The sequence below is a fragment of the Choristoneura fumiferana genome, chromosome 27, assembly GCF_025370935.1.
Source record: "Choristoneura fumiferana chromosome 27, NRCan_CFum_1, whole genome shotgun sequence".
Lineage (NCBI taxonomy): Eukaryota > Metazoa > Arthropoda > Insecta > Lepidoptera > Tortricidae > Choristoneura > Choristoneura fumiferana.
This window is the reverse complement of record NC_133498.1, coordinates 6,332,982-6,354,716: the sequence shown is the minus strand read 5'-3', so window position 1 is coordinate 6,354,716 and position 21,735 is coordinate 6,332,982. Positions and strand designations below refer to the sequence as shown.

The following is a 21,735-nucleotide window of genomic DNA, read 5'->3' as shown; positions in this document are numbered from 1 at the left end:
ACTGCATTTTTCCAGTGCACTCTCTGGCCCAAAAACATCTCCATGCCAACATCACGTCGATCCGTTGCTCCGTTGCGGCGTGAAAGAAGGTCAAACATACAAACACACACACTTTCACATTATAATATTAGTATGAATGATTCGCTATTTTTGTTACAGAATAATAATAAAAAAACTAGAGTTTACCCGTGGCTTCACACACACGTAAACTATTCGATCTGGTAGTTACAACGTAAATTCCGGGATTTCACAAAATTCCCTAGTAATTCCCAAAATTTACATCGTGGTCTTCATTGAGGTTGTGTTAAGACCAACTGTCCAAAATTTCAAAACTAAACCCACACGGTACCATTTTCAAGATTTTACCCCTATCCCGTGGGAATGTCTGGAATAAAAGCCTATATGTTATTCTAGACCCAGCTATCAAATCAAAATGGTTTATTAAAAGCAAAAACAAATTACAAGAAGGGTTTCCGTTGGTTCCACACTAGGCTAAGCCTGAGAGAGCAAGTGAACCCTGTATGCGTGTAAGCTGTGATAGTCTTAGTTGTTATCGCTAAGTGAGTCCCAATGTGTCGATTGTCCCATTCCAAGGTGTAATTTGGAGAACTTTACTCTGAGAACGGACTTTGGTCATAAAAAAAATTATTACGCTCTGCCAGCGAAAGCCGTCCACGCATTTTTACGAAAACTTTAATCTGGGTTCATTTTCTGGGACTGTCAAAATTGACATATTGTCATTCTAACCCGGCTTAGATAATTTTGAATTTCTGCTTTAAGAAATAATTAATTATTTTTTGTTTAATTCAACCTCCTGCCATCCCGCAAAATGGAAAATGTTATAAGATTATGTTAGAATTAAAATGTTAGATGATATTATATTCAATGCCAATCTGGTCAAAATGGTCTAAAAATTGATGCGTCTGGACTGTATGTAAATGGGCACTGACAAGGGTCATAGAATTTACCAAGGGACTACTAAAGTGCATCATCAACTTTCACACAATAATGAATGTTGATGCAGCTTGAAGTTTTGAGTATCAACATCGTTTAATCAGTGTACAGCAAGTGTTGACAGCCTCAATTTTTTATTTGTCGCGTTTTGTCTGGGACAGCTTCGTTGGCCAGAGTCTAGTAGACATAATGGAGGACTCAGAGACGACGTCACAGTTTATACGCACGTTAGCATAGTGTAGACTAGTCATTTAACACGAACACCGATCAGCTTTACGGTTATCCCGTGCTGAAAACCATATCGATATGAGTAACAAATTTGGAGTTGAAATAAAAAAAAAAACAAAAACACTCCAAAACCAGGCATAATTTGATTGCTTAGTAGCGGACATCTCTTAATTGTCTAGGACCTAGGATTGCTGTGGACCTGGGTTCGTTCCTAGCGCTGGTCTCTTTTTCTGGTTTTCTTTGAATCCATATCTCAGTTTGTATTTTCGGTACACCCACTTCCTGGTATCTAATTGAGCTGAAACTTGGCATTATGTAGGTCCAATAGATACAAGTCAAGCAAAAATAATTCGTTACAGTTATTTAAAATTATAAGTACATGAGAAATTTACCACGGCCTTTACGGCGAAGGAAAAAATTGTGAGGAAATCTGCACAAAACTGGAACCAATTTAATTTAATTCCCCCATTAAACTATCTAAACATTTACATTTCTGTATTGAAATACACTAGTCTAGTTTGTATTACATACGTAAAATATATAAGATCCTTGAATGTACCAAATCTGGCAGCTGAAGTTTGTTTACATTTAGTTAAATACCTATCCGAACCAAGTATAGAAGCCATTGGATCGTGGTTTTCACTTTTTACTCACTCCACTCCACTAACAGTTAATTTACATTCATAACAAGTTGAACAGAGTTTAATAACGATACCTAGAGATTCAAGTTTTAATTCGAAAACTTCGCTGATATTGTATCGGATGCAATTTCTAATATGGGACGAAAGGATAGCTTTCGTACACAGTTTCGTGTACGAAGAATTCATTTATTCAAACTCAAACTCAGGATCAGGTTTAGACCCGGATTTAGGCTCACACTCAAACTCAGAATCGGACTCAGACTCATGCTTAGAATTAGACTTAGTCCAAGCATAACATTGTTCAGAGCATTTTGCACGTCTTTCTATACAAGTAGCCTGTGGGTGAACTACACGCAGAAACAGTACAGCGCCTTGCGAGTCCAATTATAATAATGCATTTAGGATGCTGATGGGCTACCCTCGCTACTGCAGTGCCTCAGCAATGTTCGCGAAGCCGCGCGTGGATAGTTTCTCTGCCATCATGCGCAAAAGAGCTACCTCACTGCTTTTGCAGGTGACGGCCAACGCCAACAGGCATCCTAGCAATGTTTGCCGGCAGGTTGGATGAGTTTATCTCAACCACTGCAGTGCGCTTCATATAATTAGGCAGTAATGCATACTAACACTAGACGTAAGGCAATATATATATACTAACTACTAACTCTGACATGTAATTACTTTATTTGATTTTGATTGTGATTATGTAATTTAAAAATTGTTGTCTTGTTAATATGAAGCCTTGAGTTTTGAAATAAATATTATTATTATTATTAATCAAGACTCAGCCTCAGATGCAGATTCAGGCTCAGGTTTAGACTCAGTCTCAGATGTAGACTCAAGCTCGGGCTCAGACTCAGGCTTGGAATCAAACTCAGATTCAAGCTTAGACTCAGACTCAGTCTAAGATGGAGTCTCAGACACGAATACACTTCCAAAAAGTTATCTGCGCGGATCCGTCTGAAAGCGTCAATTTACAAACTATTTTATTTACAGTTGCTCAAGATTTTGCAGAACTAATACTGATAGTACTAATTTTTACTTGATACTTTTACGCTTTCAGACGGGACAGACCTGTGACTTTATAATGGTCTTTCCTTTTTGATATGGAACCCTAAAAGTAAGCAAATTAGGTCAAGATGCTTTTATCACTTTATTTTGTAACGCCTTGGCAAACATAGCACTGTGCTCCCAACCTCGAAGCTTTTGTGGAAGAAAACACTGAAATTTCTTTCATAAAAATGTTATTGTTAAATTGGTGCTAGTCTTTAACCGTGTTTTCGCTCGGGTAAATTTAATTCGTACAGTTAAATTGAAATTCCAGAATATATTTAATTTCATTGGGAATAAATTCCATTAAGAAGACTACATTCAAAAATCCCTGCTTCGTTTTTGTGTATGTGAATATGTCTTTTTGTGCGCCTATTTTTTTCTGCATACTTTGAATTTTACAGCGCATTGTTATTTTAACTGTAATGCTGTAATTTTTTATTCACAAATAAATAAATTTACATCGTGGTATTTTTTTTAATCCGTGCAAAAATTCCCGTTTACTAAATCCTCTCCAGAAATCCATACTTTTTACTTTAGGTAGGTACTCCGTGCTCAAAACTCCGTCACTCCTTACTTTATTATTAAAATTATAAATGCGTAAGTAGTTCGTCTGTATGTCTATCTGTCTGTCTGGTTCTCTGCCTCTGTCTGTTACCTCTTCAATCTAAACCGCTGTGTCGATTTTGATTTTGTTGTAAACATAAATAGTTTGAAACCCATGGGATAGTTTTTATCTCAAAAAAATGCATATTTCCCGCGGGATAGCATACATACATAGGAACACTCACAAAATTTCACACTATATTAACAGTATAATAAAGGAAACGAGTGCAATATCGCAGGTTTCTTGTGGTTTATATTTACCGGTAACTTTTTGATATAACTCGGTTCGGATAATAATGCAATCAACTTCCATAGCAGCTTTGGATATTTATTTTTGAAATAACAATAGAAACTCAAAAATATTTCTAAAAAGTAATATGAATCCGTCAAGTGCCGGTCGGACCCGCGTACCGAGTGTCATCATCCCAGCAGGGCTATACTATGAAACTCGAAACCCGAAGGTCCCTCTGACACTTATACTATTTAATACGAGAGCGAGAGGGACGGTACGACACGAACTTCGAGTTTCGAGTTTCGTAGTAGCCCTGCAGCTTACGTACGTCCCACTGCTGGGCACTTTATTTATTTATTTATAGGCACTGAACTTCTCTCAGAACTAGAGGGCTTGAGACGTAGTTCCCACGCAGGTCCAGTGCGGATTGGACACTTCACACACACCATTGAATTGCTTGACAAGTTTGTGCGATGTTTTCCTTCACTGTAAAGCTCTTGGTAAATTTCGAATGTAATTTTGCACATGAATTTCAAAAAACTCAGTGCGAGCCCGGGATTGAACCCACGACCCTCTGCTTGAGAGGCAATAGATCAAACCACTAGGCCACCATGGCTTACCGTGGCCACCACACTGAGGGTATATCTCTAAAAATCAAACTTTATAACAAAATCATGGTACCTAACCTAGGTACCTGCTAAGGTTCAGGCCTAAACAATTAGGTGTATGGGAGGGACCCTCTTATTTTTCTTTTGTTTTCGTTTTATCTCTCAAACGGTTAAACATATAAGCTTTAATTCCACTTCTAGACTTAAAGGTTTGCAGGGGGAGGCGGAAGTAAAAGCTATATCCCAGAGTTCATTTTTTCCACAATATTAACGTACCAACTATACCACAATTTATGAACCCCTCTGCAACATCATAAACCAATTTGCTGTATCCGAGCTTGGCCCAGATTTAAAGAAAACAGAGTTTAGTTTAAACCGTGATTAAGCCAGCAACCGTAGTTCAGTTAATCCAGGGAGGTTTAAAGACTTTAAGCAGGTATATTTAATTTTTAAGTATTTGCATAAGGAGGAAGTCTTTTATATTGAACTTTTTATTTACAACTATCCTTTAGCCAAGGCTTTGCGCGCATTTAGTGATCTAATGATCTGGCAGCTGGATTGAAATTCCGACTTTTTACTAATTTCTAATGGAAGTTACTAATATATCTCAGGACTTAATCGAGAGTACTAATAACTGCTGAAATAACCTCCACATTTTAACCACATTGCAATGGCCATGTGAAGTCGAATGATCAATATGAGTGTCGACTTCTGACCGAGGTTTTTTTTTGTGTCCTCAAGTGAGGTCCGGGGGCCCAGGAGGCTAAAACCGAGAATGAAACGGACGACATTCTAATTATGATAAGCGGAAAGAACCCGTTTCGTGCACACAATATCCTTTTTGTGTCCAAAAGGCCTGTAAGTTTTTGCTATCGATGGGGCAATTTGCGGGGTGACTAATACGTGGTAAACGGCAGCCATGCGCAGACGACTAAATTGCCCGCCCGGTTATTATGGGATGGGAGGTGTTAGTGGTTTTTAGTTCTCAAAAGGAAAAATGGAACCTTGACAGGATCATTTTGTGATCCGTCTGTCCTAGTCAAGATATCTTTCAAGACATTTCACCGAAACGCTTAAAGGTCATCCAAGGAATTTATTTATTGAAATTTCAACTCAAACATCTCAGGTGAAGTAGGTGAGACTCAGGCTCCTATGAACTCGAGCTCAGGCTCAGACTTGGGCTCAAGCTCAGACTCAACCTCAGAATCAGATTCAGGCTTAGACTCAGAGTTAACTTCAGACGCAGACTCAGGCTTAGACTCAGGTTTATAATCAAGCTAAAATGAATGTGAAATACCTACCCCCTATTAATACTACCCCAATGGACAAGGCAAAAAATCACCAAGGTAACTCAATGAAGAGATGCAATCATTAAAAAAGGTGTTTCCATAAAAATTGCAGTGTTTAGGTAGCCGAAACTTGTAGGCTACTTCTGGTTGTCCTAAAAACCTGAGATTTGCTATGAAAGTAGCTCTTATTGTACATACAATCAATAAGAACAATCTAAAATCTTCATTATTTATGTCTTTCTGTAACCATCTATAATGAGCCCATATTGCGTGCAAGAGCGCATCTTGCTACACAATATGGTCATCATCACCATCATCATCATCATTATATCAGCCGTAGGACGTCCACTGTTGGACATAGGCCTCCCCATACACAATATACTGGGCTAGAGAAATCGGCAACCGCATATTAAGTAAGGATTAAGCCACTTTTTACTCACTTGAAATCAATGTCTAAAAATGCCGCTGGCTCCCGGTTTTGTGTGAAATTTTCCAGCGGTAATTGTTGATGACGTGAACTTTGCCTTCATGTCGCTGCTAACTAGCGGCAGCCCGTGGCTTCACACGCACGTGAACGCTCACATTGATTATTGGGCTATAACAATTAATACTACACTTTACCCCTGGTTTCGCACGCGTAAACTAGATCCGGTTGAATTAAAATTCGGGAATTTTACTAAATTATAACGGGAATTGCCAAAAAGATACAACAAAATCCGCGATGTCATCATCATCCCAGCCTATATACGTCCCACTGCTGGGCACAGGTTTCCTTCCAGAACTAGAGCGCTTGGGCCCTAGTTCCCACGCGGGCCCAGCGGATTGGGAACTTCACGCACACCATTGAATTGTTTCGCAGGTTTGTGCAGGTTTCCTCACAATGTTTTCCTTCACCGAAAATTACCCGCGATGCAATTTTAGGGAAATTCCGTGGAAATTAAAATCACTAAACACTAGTAATAAATATAATACCGGTGGTAGATTTTTTTTGACATTCATAAGTGCTTGTTATAGCCTAAATTGAATAAAGATGTTTTGACTTTCACTTTGACTTTGAATATAGCATAAGTATCCGCAATAGTAAAAAAAAAACAAATTGGAGGCATTGTATCACAATCAATGAAACCCGCATAAGTATATAAAAAAAAACGTCTTCCCCACTTATTTCATCTATGAATGCATATTTACGAACCTTTGAAAACCTCCACCCTCTTCAGCTTTCAAAACACCCCAATACATTACAACCCTGTCGAATTACCTCGTTTGACATATTCGTTTAGCAGCCATACAAATCGGTAGCGCGTGTAAAACCACAAGGTACCAGTGCATTCTAAAAGGTAAATCTGTATTTCGCTTTTAAAATTTGAATCCCCCAAATCGATGTACCTTTTGGGGTAATTTTGGGCTAATTACCCGTCAGAGGTGAAGTGGGTAGAAGAGAGAAAGGTAACTATAGTATCTCGATAACAACTCACTCGCAGCCGCAATCACATTTATTTGTCGTGTTGTGTCGTGACGCATCAGAACGGTATCGGTTTCATACATTTTATATACTTAAATGTTCCAGTTTACCAGATAATAGAAAGATAGATAGATTTATTTATAACCCTTTGAAAAAACACATTATAAACACATGTCAGGTAATAATAAGAAATTCACAAAAGGATCGTCAAATTTATACAAAAAAATATAAATGTCAAATTAGAGTAAAATTAAATAATAATAATTAAAGGTAAAAACAGGAATATAAATCTATGTCAAATTTATGAAATACTTACCTATATGGACAATCAATTAAACAAACAATAAAATAATTAAAATGTCAAATCAGCAAGGATGCAGTGTGTTGTGAGTTGTGACTGTGACGGTTGGTGTCATGACGCATCACAAACTATAGAGAGAGAGAGAGAGAGAGAGGGAGAGAGACAGAGAGCACCACAACACAACACGACAGATAAATATGAATGCGGCTCAGTTTTAAAAACAAGTTTTTATATTTATGCTCTAAATGAACTAAAAGAATTTCTTTGCTCACCCGCGACCTTATGATAGTTAAGTTTATGCAAAATATGCGTGTTCATACGGTTCTTCCACCTCCACACTGTAAGAACACACACAAATCACATAAACCCATCTACCACCACCACCACACTTCACTGACGCGTTTCGAACTCAACCAGAGCTCATCTCGAAAATACAAACTGAAACATAGATCCACAGAAAAACCAGAAAAAGAGACCAGCGCTGGGAATCGAACCCAGGTCATCAGCATTCCGTGCTGCGTGCTATACCTCTACATCACCAATGGACAGTCTAGACACAAATTTCTCCTATGCACCACATATATCAGCTTGTTTGTTTTCTTATTTAGTCAGCGACACTAGCAAGCAACATAACCGTACACCATACTACCAGATGTTAGACGCAATAAATTATGCATGCTCTAAAAAAAGAAAAAAAATCACATCGAAATCGGTCCATCCGTTTGAGATCTACAACGCCACAAGCAGACAGCCAGACATTGGTGTTCATGTTACAACACCAGTTTTTGTTTACTAAATTTAAATTTCCGGAAACTTCGCAGCTTTGGAAACTTATTATCGAGAAACTATATCGAGAACCAGAAGTAGCGCAAGGTGTAATCGTGTCGCATTCAGTGATCAGCGAGCAAGAAAGATACCGCCGGTTCACGACTCGCTTCGCTCGCTCACTTCGCGATCGATGGCGTTCTATTTGAACCCTTTTAGAGACTTTTTACCCAACTGCCTGAAGAAGTAGTCTAGAATTCTATTTAAGTAACTTAGGGTCTGTTTCACCATCCATTGATTAGTGTTAAGTGACGGATAAATGTGATGCCGTCTCTATTTGTTTTGTTCGAACAGACGGAGACGGCATCACATTTAACTATCACTTAACAGTAATCAATGGATGGTGAAACAGCCCCTTAAATTCCGGTTCGTTCGTGGGCGCCACTCGAGGACTTTTCTCCCCCAACATTCAGTAGCGTTCTAAGGGGGAGGCCTTTATTCAGCAGTGGACGTCTCCCAGCTGATGATGATGATGATGATGAGCTCAAATATTCTTAGTAATGGTTCCCAACTATTGAACTTTAAGTTACTTAAAAGAATTCTAGACTGCTACCGTTTTCTTCTTAGTTTTTTAAGGCAGTCGGGTTTTTTATATGATACCTCATATGATTTAATTTATTCTTTGTTTATTTATGTTAAAATCCGTCCAGCCGTTTAGGCTGCAGAGCAAAGCAAAAAAATAGACATCCATATATAAATAAATGGGTGTATAATTATGGGTATAACAACATTTGATATAATTTCAAAGGATAGGAGGTTCACAGAACTTTTTTATAAAATAAATACTAACCTCACCTAACCCAAAGTACATCGAATAGAAATAAGTTTACTTATTAAGATAAACTGCATTATATCAAATGAAAATTATATCAATTGTTGTTATATCCAACGTTACGCACCGTAAATAAATACTTAACACACATACACACATATAAACTCTCGAAAATCATTTTCATTATTAACTCTGACATTAATTAATTTATTTTAACTAATGAATTTATTAATTAATCAGAAGTACATGCGAGAAGGTTAGGGACCTTCTAGTAGGTATGCAGGATACCTGTATCAGAAGACCTCGCTTCTCCAGATAACAATGCAGCTAGATAAAGAAATAGACAATATTATTATACGAGTAATAACTTTTAAGCCTAGATATTTCTAAAGTCTGTTAACATGTATTAGTAAGTGTGTATGTGTGTGTGTGTGTGTGTGTGTGTGTGGTATGTGCTAATATATACGAGAATCAAACAAGAAAACTACTTGGACGGCGACCAACATTCGGATACCTACAGGATAAGTTTTTACGATTTCAACAAACAATTTTACGCATAAAAACGTCTCGGTTGTTCCCACTGAAATTGTTTGAGATACGACTGTTTTCATAGGGGCCTTCTTATCCCCCCCCCTCTGATCTCAACTCATTACTCCCCCCAGCTAATAGTCATAAATAAATCCCTAACAACCAAAATCAATATCCGGGGGAGGACGGGGATGAACGGTGTAAGCCACTTGGCACCGTCTGCTAAGTATTTTAAATAGATTGTTCCATCTATGCATTCATCCCAGCCTATATGCGTCCCACTCCTGGGCACAGGCCTCCTCTCAGAACAAGAGGGCTTGGGCCATAGTTCCCACGCGGATTGGGAACTTCACACGCACCATTGAATTGCTTCGCAGGATAGTGCAGGTTTCCTCACGATGTTTTCCTTCACCGCAAAGCTCGTGGTAAATTTCAAATGTAATTCCGCACATGAATATCGACAAATTCAGAGGCACGAGCCGGGGTTCGAACCCACGACCCTCTGCTTGAGAGGCGATAGGTCAAACCACTAGGCCACCACGGCTTTTTTAAAAGAAATAGATTGTTATGCGTTGATATTCCGGACATGTGACTCACTCAACGTGGGGAGCACTCTATAAAGCAGGACTTCTCAACCAAGTACGCATGCCAGGGAATGTCAGGGAGGCGTAACAGGTACGTTTGCTTTTCCGAAAAAAAATCTAGATAGGTAACAGGTAGCGTAAGTAAATTACCTGTTTCAAACTTAACTTAAGGGGGCATGAAAATATTAGTTTTGGTTCGGGGAGGCTCGGCGAAATAAAGTTTGGGAAATCCTGCTATAGAGCGACTTGTGGTGCGTGGAAAGGACAATGGGAAAAGCAAGAGGACGTTCTCCTATGTGCTGAACTGACCGGATAAGAGCGCTAACAAATAAACTCCTCTCAACACTTCCGCCAGAGAAGCGACAGCCAGCGACATCTGGCGTAGAATTGTTAGACATGCTACGTGACCACGAAAGCTCTGTCAAGAGTATCCGACAAAGAAGAAGAGTTATGCACTGCTCTACGTGAAACACAATCATGCTCCCTAGAAATTCCAGATAGTGGACGTAACCGACTTGTTTTTTTAGTATTTTTTAAGGCAGTCGAATTTCTCGACTTTTTAATTGTTATTTTTATTTCGTAGTTTTTGTTGCTTCTAGAATATGGTAGCTTTAAACTGTTATGACATATATTTGAAATTGGCTAGTTATTATTATTAATTTGCTTTCATTAGACATTCATATTTTAACAGTGGTTAGAGAACCTGACTACGAAGCTTGAGGTCTCGGGTTAGATCCCCGGGGGAAGATATTTGTATGAAAAACGAATATTTGTTATCGAGGTTTGGGTGTTTAATATGTATTTAAGTATGTATCGATCTATTCAAGTATATTTACTTGTTGCCTAGTACGCATAACAGAAGCTTTGCTTCCTTTGGGACTGTCAATTGGTGTCAAGTGTCTCGTTATACTTATTTATTTCACATCACATCACATCATCAGCCGGAAGACGTCCACTGCTGAACAAAGGCCTCCCCCTTAGAACGCCACAATGAACGACAACTTGCCACTTGCATCCACCGGGTTCCCGCAACTCTCACGATGTCGTCAGTCCACCTGGTGGGAGGCCTGCCAACGCTTCGTCTTCCGGTTCGTGGTCGCCACTCGAGGAGTGCTCCCCCAACGGTTATCTGTTCTTCGAGCGATGTGGCCCGCCCATTGCCCCTTCAACTTGCATATTTTTCCAGCTATGTCGGTGACTTTAGTTCTTCGTATTTATTTATTATTATTATTTATTTTAATATAGTCGGCTAAAAATATAGTGCAAACGAACTCCGTAAGAGCTTCGCGGTGCCAAAAGGAGCAAACCCTCGCAACCAGGACGTCGCCCGGTGTCATTTACCTGTCCTCATTAGGGCTACTTATATATACCCGCCCTATGTATTACGCATTTTGTTGTGATAAGGACGCGAGAGTTTATCCAGTTTTACAAAACCAAGAAGGAAGATTGCTGTTGTCTGTGCTCTAAAAAATTCTATACGGTGAAATTATATGAAAATGAAAATATCACGGGCCAATTGACACCAATTAACCTAGTCCCAAACTTAGCAAAGCTTGTACTATGGGTGCTATAAACTATAAGCATACTATGGTACTATAGACAACTTACGGATAAACATACTTTTGTATGTCGGTGGCCAATCGTAAAATCCGCCGTTTCATCATCCATCACGCTAAAACGGCAGGACGGATTTTGATGAATTTTTATATGTAGATAGTTGGACGTCTGGAATAACACATAGGCTACTTTTCATTGCACTGTTCCAATGGAATACGGATAAAACCTTGAGATCTTTACTGCAAGGTTTAGAGTCATGTAATTTTGCACAGTCGTAATGCAACGTTAATCAACACCACGATATGAATTTTGGGAAGTCCTGTGGGAATTTTCTAAAATCCCTGATTTCAATTCAAATAACTGGATCAAATAATTTACGCGTGCAAAGCCACGGGTAAACTCTAGTAAAGCATAATTTCGAAACACAGATAACACGTTCACTGCGGTTTCGGGTCGAATAGATCATATGCCCATCTAGCCTGCGGTGCGGCAAAAAAAATACTTGACATACCGCTGGTGCGGGATAAGTTTAAATAGGTTATCAGCTGAGTATGAGTGAGACAGTTACTGTTTTGGAATTGCCTCTTTCAAAGTAATCAGTCCCTATAAAAAAACGCCATCGGATCCTTTATGCCCTATACCGACTGAAAGGAAAAAAATAACGTCTGGTGCGGTATAGGATCTTAGTGACCCGATGCCCAATGACCCGATAACCGCACTAGATTATTGGCTATTTTATCTAGTGCAGTGCTCGTGATAAGAACAAAAGATAGGTTTCTCCGTGAGTGTTTGCAAAATTAACCGAAAACAAACGCTGTCTTGTACAATTAATACAGATTTGGCTACAGGTCATTGCTTAAAAATGGGAACAAAGAAACGAAATTGTTCTGGGTGCTATGACAAATTACGTTAAACTTTGAGCAGCAAAGACACCGCAAATAGAGTGAAAAAAGTCAAAACTTTATGTGAATATTGTAAAAAATCTGTTTGCCGCGAATGCTACAATGTAACACATACCTACATCTGAAATTAAAAATGATTTTTTTGCTCGATATCGATGTTTTTTGTTACCTTGCAACCCTAAAATTCTATCGACAGTTTTTTCTGTCAGTGCGTATATCGAGCATAAAAGATCCGTCAGTTTTAGACTTATGTTCAAATAGTATTAAGTGATTGCATCTACTTACGAACTTAACTGTACCAAGAGCAACTCTATGACTACCTATTACAATTCAAATATTACCAACATTTATCATAACTATGCAGATAATCACCTTTTTAGACGAGCATGTCAAACAGGTCCTTTCGACCCGCAAACGCTCTAACAAAAAGTCGAATGCCGGATCTTACATACTCTATGACGCACCGATTTAAAGTCTTCGAAATTGTTTGCCGCAGTGAACGTGATAATTATAAATAAATAAATTCATTTATTTCAAGCAACTTGGCCCATACAATAAATACCTTACAGACTAACATACAAAACGGCGTGACCCCGTTGAGTCACCGTCCCCGACGTCGCATTCATCTGCGGCATGGTGCCCCGGAACCGGAACACGACGTCTTTCGGCCAGAGGGCAGCACTCGCGATGGTCCCCATCAGCAGCGCACGCGCACCACAAACGAGCTGAAGTGCACGTAGTGACACGACTGCAGCTGAATTATAACAGCTGTATGTGTGTGTGTGTCTGTTTAACAACAAATTGAGTTAAACTCCCATCAGCTACCCTCAATAAAAATAAAACTAATGGACTCATAATTGATCATAAGGACCCTTAAAATGTTTATTGTGTTTTTAAGATGACAGTTTCATCGTATTGTAAATTGAACCTTGTTAGATGGGGAGAAAGGGTGGAAATGCATCGATTGGAGCTTAAATAGGAAGTACTCGAGTAGTTTGTGTGAATAATAGTTATTGCTAGTTTTTGTATGTTATTTAATTACATTAAGCTCTATGTACGATAGTATACTGACGAGTGACAAATTATCAGTTTTCAAACAACTTTTTTTAAAATACCTACTTACCAGTATTTTTGTAGATGATTTAATTTTTTTTTTTTTCTTTGGAATAATATCAAAAAATAGAAAACTGGCCAAGTGTGTGTCGGGACACACGCAGCAGGGTTCCGTACTAAAATGTGGACAATAATAAATAAAAAAGACGCCCAAGATACAGGCTCAGCCTAGTTTTGAGTCTGATGGATATTAAAATTTATCTTGTATTGGCTATGTTTATTTAAAAAAAGTGTTTTGTATTTATGTATTTTGTGATTTTTTTATTGACTATTAAAATACTCATTAAATTAAAAAGCTTCCTTATCCGTGATAGACTTCCTTTTAAATTAATAACATATATGTAAGTACCTAAGTATGTAGAGCATAATTATAAAGTATTATTTTTAACATTATGCAAACGGATCCATAAATCGAAGAACATTTTACAAAACTTATAATATTAAAAAAAACCGATCCAACAATATCCTAGATTTTGGGATTAGACGAGAAATAAAACCCGCTTTATGAGTAGGGGAGGTGCTCACCCTATAAAAATATTTCTACATTTTATTTTACCACTTTGGTGAAGTTACATTATACCTACTAGCAAAAAAAAAATAAGTACAGCATTCTAGCATTACTCGTAATTAGTCTTTAAACTAAGCCACGAACGGGACGCACAATCACCGCTATCTCATACAACAAATGGTGCATAAATATCTGATACGACTCTATTTCCAGGGCCAGTAGGACGTGGCAGATATTTTTGCACGCTCAGTGTCAGATATATTAATGCAGGCAGTACCCTAAAAAAAAAAAATTTTTTTTTAATGTGTTTGTAAGCCCAAAACTCTTTCATTTATAAACCAATTTGGATTTTTTTAGATGGGGAAAGGAATAGGTAACCAATCCTGACTGTAATATTAATTTAAATTTGAAAAAAAAATACCCCATTTTTTTAATTTTAGTGTTTCCTTTAAAAGCTGTTTCATTGAAGCTGTTTTTTTTTGGGAAATTACCTATTGTATTTGTATAAAAAGATCAAATCAAACGAATTTACAATCGTTTTCTTTAAGCCGGTTAAAAATTCGAGTCGAGTTCAGTATCTTATCAAGAACTTATCTCTAAAGTTAACCGCGCTACTTTATCCCATTTTAACCCCTTGAGTCACAAAAAAACCGGGTTCTGTTTAAACCTTTTAAATTTTTGGTAATAAATTATATTCTTAAATACACTTCAAACGGTTTACTCGAAATGCTTCTGATAATTTTGTTTTAAAAACACAAAGTCAAAATATCTTTATTTAGATTACAACAAGCACATAAGTATGTATGTCAAAAAATCTACCACCGGTTAGGAAATACCTCTGTTGCGAAAAACTCGGCAAGAAGGCACAAGGACTTTTTTAAGTTTTGTTTTTTACCTAAACATTGCTTTACAATAAGGAAATGGACGTGTGCTATTTACTAAACTGCTTCTTTACTTTTTATTTGGTGAAAAATGTCTACCGGCTGATTCTGAAGACGAATTTATGAAAAACAGTTGAACACTACTCAGCAAATGTACCTATAGTTCCAAGTCGTTTATCATCATATCGAAAATACAAACTGAGACATGGATGCACAGAAAAACCAGAAAAAGAGACCAGCGCTGGGAATCGAACCCAGGTTCTCAGCAATCCGTGCTGCGTGCTATAACCCCTACACCACCGCTAATTTTTCCTATGCATACATATCTCAGGTTGCTTATTTCTACTACGCTACTTATGCAGCAGCACTAGCGACATCTATGTTCCGCTCTCATCGAGAGACGTCACACTCTTTCGGAACCAACCGCTCACCCAGACAAGAGATGTCGCTACTAAGCAATCAAACTATGATTGGTTTTTTGGAGTCTTTTAATATTTTATGGTTTCACGGGATACCCGTAAAAGTAACAAATTTTGGAGTTGAAATAAAATAGTACATTGTGTCTTAAGGGCGGTAAATAAGGAATTACGAACGAGAGTCTATTAGAAGCCCGAAGTCGCAGACTGAGGGCTTTAATGAGTCGATGTTAGTAATTCTAGTACCGCCCGTGCGACATACAATGTTTTTCATCACATTTGCGAGTAAAATTTATATTTCTAAAAGAAAAAATATAATTGTTCCAAATATTGGCGATACCTTAGGCTGCGCTCTTGGCAGCGCCGCCCTCCCCCTCCCTCAGCATGTGGCTGAGCCGCGTGTGCATGTGGTCCTGCTGCTACGCCATGCGCAGCAGCGCGCGCAGCAGTATCAGTACACACATTTACTCATTTACCGACCTTAGGCTTCATGACAAGAAAATTAGTACGCGCAATGACTCATTTACCGACCACGGGTTTCATGACAAGCACATTAAGGTCGAGGGTTTTATTTGGGGGGTTGCAATCAAGGTAGCCTTCATGTTTTGACACTGTTTATGAGCCAGTGTGATGAAAAATACAAAAAGACTCCAAAAAACCAATCATAGTTTATCACCTTATTTGTGAAACATTATTGTGTTTCATTTAACAGTCTTTTCGGTTTTAACCGACAATACTCTAATGTACATTTTCCCGACGATAAACGTCGTTCTACGTCCTTTACGCTTTTATTGCCTGAACATAAAGCATTTTTTTAATCAGCTTAAGCCGATTCCACATCGACAGGATTGGGGAGACCTTAACACGACAAAAAAACACTAGCACCACTAATTACTGCTACGAAACGCTAGCCTATAATTAACTGAGAAGGTCAAGGTTAATCTTGATCAGGTCTTTAGAATCACCCTTTAGACTCGTCCTCTGGCCCTCTAGGACGCTAGTAAGGATTATAGCTCATTCCACATCGATGTCGGATATCTCAGAACGGATGAATCGTACTTGACATATTTTTCTCGATTGACAAGCGGAGATACCGTGGGAGGAAAGACAGCGTCGGTTAAATTAAAAATACAAAGGTATATAATCCATACTTCCATACTATCCATATCCATACTAATATTATAAATGCGAAAGTGTGTTTGTATGTTTGTGTGTTTGTCCTTCTTTCAGGCCGTAACGGAGCGACGGATCGACGTGATTTTTGGCATAGAGATAGTTTATGGGCCCGAGAGTGACATAGGCTACTTTTTATACCGGAAAAATGCACAGTTCCCGAGGGAACAGCGCGCGATAACCGAATACCACGCGGGCGGAGCCGCGGGTAAAAGCTAGTAGTTAATATAAAGTACGTTGAATTACGTGTATTTTTACAGGGGATCGTTTTGAATTGAAGTTGGTTTTATTTGAAGGAGTTTGGAGTAAATAAGTTTTAATTAAAAAAAAAATTACTTGCTACAAGCTTTTTTTGTTAATCGCACCTCTAAAACAGCAATGATTTTTATTGAATTTTTTGACATACTTTATATTTTTTCATTGATTATATTACTTTTTAATTTTTAACCGATTTTTAATTTTTACTTAGTTTGTAAGTTGTGTAATAACAAATAAATGGATCTTTGTTATCTGAAGAATAAATAAATTATTATTTTATGTATTTATTTTCATTCTTAGATCAGGTTTTTATAATAGTTATCTTGTTCGCTAATCCTGCCGTGAAGCAGCAGTGCTTGCACTGTTGTGTTTCGATGTGGAGAGTAAGACAGCCGGTGAAATTACTGGCACTTCCATCTTAGGCCTCTAGGTTGGGAACGCATCTGCAATACTCAGGAGACCCACTTGCTCGTTTGTCATCCAGTTGAATAAAAAAAAGTTATAGTAAAGTAAAACACAAAAGGTACAAATAAAATAAAAATATTATAAAAACCTTATTATTATAAATATTTACTCCCGGTGTATTTCAAACTTTTCGTATTCGGATCAGAGTCGAGTGCTCTCAACGGATTCCGTTTCGTAATTCGGGACATTTTTCCTCAAAAATTCGCGTCTTTTCAAGAATTCCGGAGAATTATCGGAAAATGAAGATTTGTTTTCCGGAGTTCTATAGATCGGTGCCCGAAGCGTCTCTTGGACTATTAACACAGCGTTAGTGCTACAGCATATAAAATGGTTGTTTATTTTATAGAGATAGCAAAAAAAAAGCTTTTCCCATCACAAGTCAACTGTTTCTAATGTAATGTTTAAAACTTCCGATTCTCACTCGTCGCTTATATAATTACAAGAAAAAAAAATACAACCGGATTGATCTATCAATTTAGATTTGTTGTGTATGTGCATTGTATGTGTTAGATAGATGTATGCTTGATATTGCTCTAATCTACTGTAAATTGCACCACCTGCTAAAAGATAAAAAATACATATTTCATGTATTACAGGGGTACCTTAGTTAAGAAACTAAAGGGCTGTTTCACCTCCCAGTGATTCATTTTAATTGACGGATAAATGTGATGCCGTCTCCGTCTATTCGAACAAAACAAACAGAGACGGCATCACATTTATCCGTCAGCTAAATTTAATCAATGGAATGAGAAACGGGAGTTAAAACTGCAATTAAACATCTTAACTATATTTTCAGTGGAAGTGTCGAATACTTTCACCGTCAAAAAAATAAAGAAAGAAGTATAGATATAAGTAGATACTAACAGAGTGTTACAGGGTGATTTTATTTACTCTAAATTGGCTGCAATGTCCCTTTAACAATAATTCAATGAATGTCTTTTATGATGCTTCAGAAGCCTTTTAAAGAGAATGCTTTGATCATACATTATCAAATTATGTACATAAGAGCCTATTTGAACCTTTTCGGAATATCGAAACGTTACTTAGGGCATGTAATAATGTACATAGAATCTGCTTAAGTATGTTAGAGTTGTGTTATATTTGAAATATTAAGTGTCCCGTTTTAAGGAACGGCCACAACGTTGCTTAAAAAATGGTGACGGTACGGAATCGCAGTGACGCATCGTATGCGCACCGTTTTTTTGCATGCTTCCCACACCGCTACTTAAAATACGCAAACGGTGTGGAATCGCAGTAAACGTCACGAGTTTTGTTCGGTAAAGTCCTGACGTTTACGGCGCGTCACTGCGATTCTGTATTTTAAGCAGCGGTGTGGAGAGCATGCGATAAAAACGGTGCGCATACGGTGCGTCACCGCAATGAGGGCTATCGTTTTTTGTCTCACTAGATGGCGCACTGTTGCGTGAGGTTTTTAAGTATGGTTTTGAAAGTCTGTTATTACGGGCGTGAAAACAAAGTTTAGATTAAAATCATATTTAATACACCTTAAAACCGTACCATATAAATATGGAGCATGCCACAGTGTTGCATAGTCCCCGTTTTGTTCGGAAAAAAGGGAGGACCAAGGTTTCCGAAAGACAAAACTGTCTCAAAACACAGACATTCATTGCCCCGGAACGCATATTTGCCATAATTAATTTCAGATATTGCAACTCACCCAAAAACTATGAGATTTGACATTTCGGAGACCTCACGCTACACTAGTGCCTCTAGCGGCGAATTCATTCGCGATAGCCCTCATTCCGTACCGTCACCGTTTTTTAACCAGCGGTGTTGCCGCTCCTTTACACGGCCTTTTCAGAATCTGTCAAAGACATTGACTTCAATATCTTTGTCAGACGCAGCAGCAGGTATTCCAGGTATTGTTGTTTTGAAAATAGCCTTTTCATCACACTTGTTCATAAACAGTGTCGTAACATGCAGGCTGACTTGGTTGCATCCCCTTAAATCAAGTTTGTTGTATGGGAGGCCCCTTAAATATTTATTTTGTTTTAATTTGATTATTCTTATTATACAACTAAAGATTCTGCGAATACTTCAAGCGTCTACCTGTTGCCGTTATTAATATCGAGCAAAAAACGGCAAAACAAACACGTTTGTTGTAAGGGAGCCCCCTTTAATATTTATTTTGTTCTGTTTTTGGTATTTGTTGTTATAGCGGCCACAGTAATAAATAATCTGTGAAAATTTCAAGTGTCTAACTATTACGACTCAAGAGATAGAGCCCTGTGACAGACGGACGGACAGACAGACAAACAGACAGACAGCGGAGTCTCAGTAATAGTGTTCTGTTGGCACCCTTTGGGTACGGAACCCAAAAAAAGCCAATGTGGCCTAGTGATTTGATTTGTTAGATTTACATGGGCATACTTTGTTGACATCCTGAAATTTTGCAAAGTTGTTTTTAATGCAACGTCAATGAAGATTCCGATATATTTTTTTAGGAATTCCCATAAGAAGTGAAATCCCCGATCTTCAAATCAACTAAAATAAAATTTAAAATTTTGAAAATAATATTGTGTAACGTTGTGTTTTCTTCCATGACTCGAACTGCCCGAAATCCGATTAATCTGGCAATTATTTTAAATTTTTTTTTCAGCTGGCAACAGGAAGGAGGATTGTGTTGACGGGGTCATCTCTGATTGGAGCATTTAAGTAAATCATTTTGTAGGGATGTCAGTTCAGGAATTTTTATCATGTTTCAGGGGAAATATAATTAATTTCAGACATTGGTGAATAACATTTATTTAATTTACAATCAGTCGAATCTGATACAGAATCGAAAGCTAATAACATCTAGTGCTAATTTGACATAGTAAATGTTGTTCCCACAATTGGTGGGATTCGGGGGAAATTTTTAGGGGCTTTTCTTAGTCCAAGCTATGTTCACTCAGGCTTTGAGGAGGGCTGTACTGGAGTCTCCATTGCTTTTGACTTAGGCCTCCATCATGCGTGACCAAGATATCATTTTCCATCGAAGAAGAGACGAGGGTGGCAGCCTCCATTGTGAATTATTGTGGCTTCTTTGGCGCAAACGCAGCCCATTTAAATTCTATTTTTGTGCAGCAAGTGAACTGTAAGTAAATTTGGTTACTGAAATATTGGTTAGATTTGCTTTAGTCCACGCGGCATTATTTCTCATCCATATGGTTAATTTCAGCAAACGATTCCTTGCATGCGGCTGAGGGTGGGAAGACCAGCGTCGAGTTAATCCTGGGCTACAGTTGATTTACTCCGGTAAGAATCATACAGATCATTTTACCTCTTTGCCACATGCTTTTGCCTTTTTGCAAGTGTCTAATCGAAGCAATTTCTTCTTCCTTCCAGCCGGTTAGGGTCATTATGATTATTAAGTTTATTAGGTTTATTAGGATCATTATGATAATTATTGTTTGGGTTTAATTTAATTTATCCTAAATTTTGCACACATTTTCATCTTTCGTTTACTTACTACAGTAAATTAATTTGTGGCATGATGATGCCAATTATTTGGGTTTAGACCTTGTCTTTTTGCACCTCCATTTGGGAGCTTAAGGTTTAGATAAACTCTAATTTCCGGGCTAGATATTCATTTCTGTGTTCTGAGAACTAGCCAATTTTCTGTAGCATCATTGCCTTGGCTGTGCCTTCTGCAACTAGCTTTTGCCACGTCTTTTCTTCCGTTGCTGAGACCAGAAGACTGTTCTGCATCCTGTGGGACCCGCGCGGCCAGCTAAGGGTCAGCACATAGAGACGACGCCCCAGAGCATCGCGCTTGTCTCACACCGTGGTCATCCTTCGGCTGCCGGACTGGTGTCACAGAGAGGTAGCTTCTGGCCAGGTCTGTAAAACATTTATAAATATGTATTAGGGAAGTATGATTTAAATTCAGTAGTTGAAAATTGAAATTGATGGCAAGTTTTGATTTCCTTAGGGACTAACACCATTAGGCTTAAATAAATTGTGAAACTAGCATATAAGAACCGCCTTCTGCATCACACCCGCTTGCGGCTGAGCTAAAACTATCTTTGTAAATTGTCTGGTAATCTACTACAAGTGGTTTCACATATTTATATTACTTTACGCTGTATAGAGTCAAAAGAGCAATAAAGATTGTGTTTACATACTAACATTTTTCCTTTACATCCATTAGATAGAGCCCTAATTATTCAGAGCACGCCTCCAGACAATATTTAAGCATTTTCAGTGTAGCAACAGCTACTTTCAGTTTTATTCTGTCTTTCCGCATTGCCCCTTGGCTGTTACCCACACCGGGCTTGTTTTCAGTACGGCACAAGGTGGCAATTGATAGTAAACATTGATAAGTGAAATTTACAAGCTTGTACACAAACATAGGCCGTCGCACTATCAATTTAGTGCCAAGT

At 38.1% G+C, this 21,735-nt stretch overlaps 1 long non-coding RNA gene across 1 annotated transcript; it reads left to right on the top strand.

Moving 5' to 3' along the window:
* The first annotated feature begins 19,968 nt into the window (after positions 1 to 19,968).
* Positions 19,969 to 21,476, top strand: LOC141443458 (uncharacterized). Its single transcript, XR_012453030.1, has 2 exons — positions 19,969 to 20,447; positions 20,532 to 21,476. It is a non-coding gene; the product is annotated as an uncharacterized lncRNA (long non-coding RNA).
* The last annotated feature ends 259 nt before the right edge of the window (positions 21,477 to 21,735 follow it).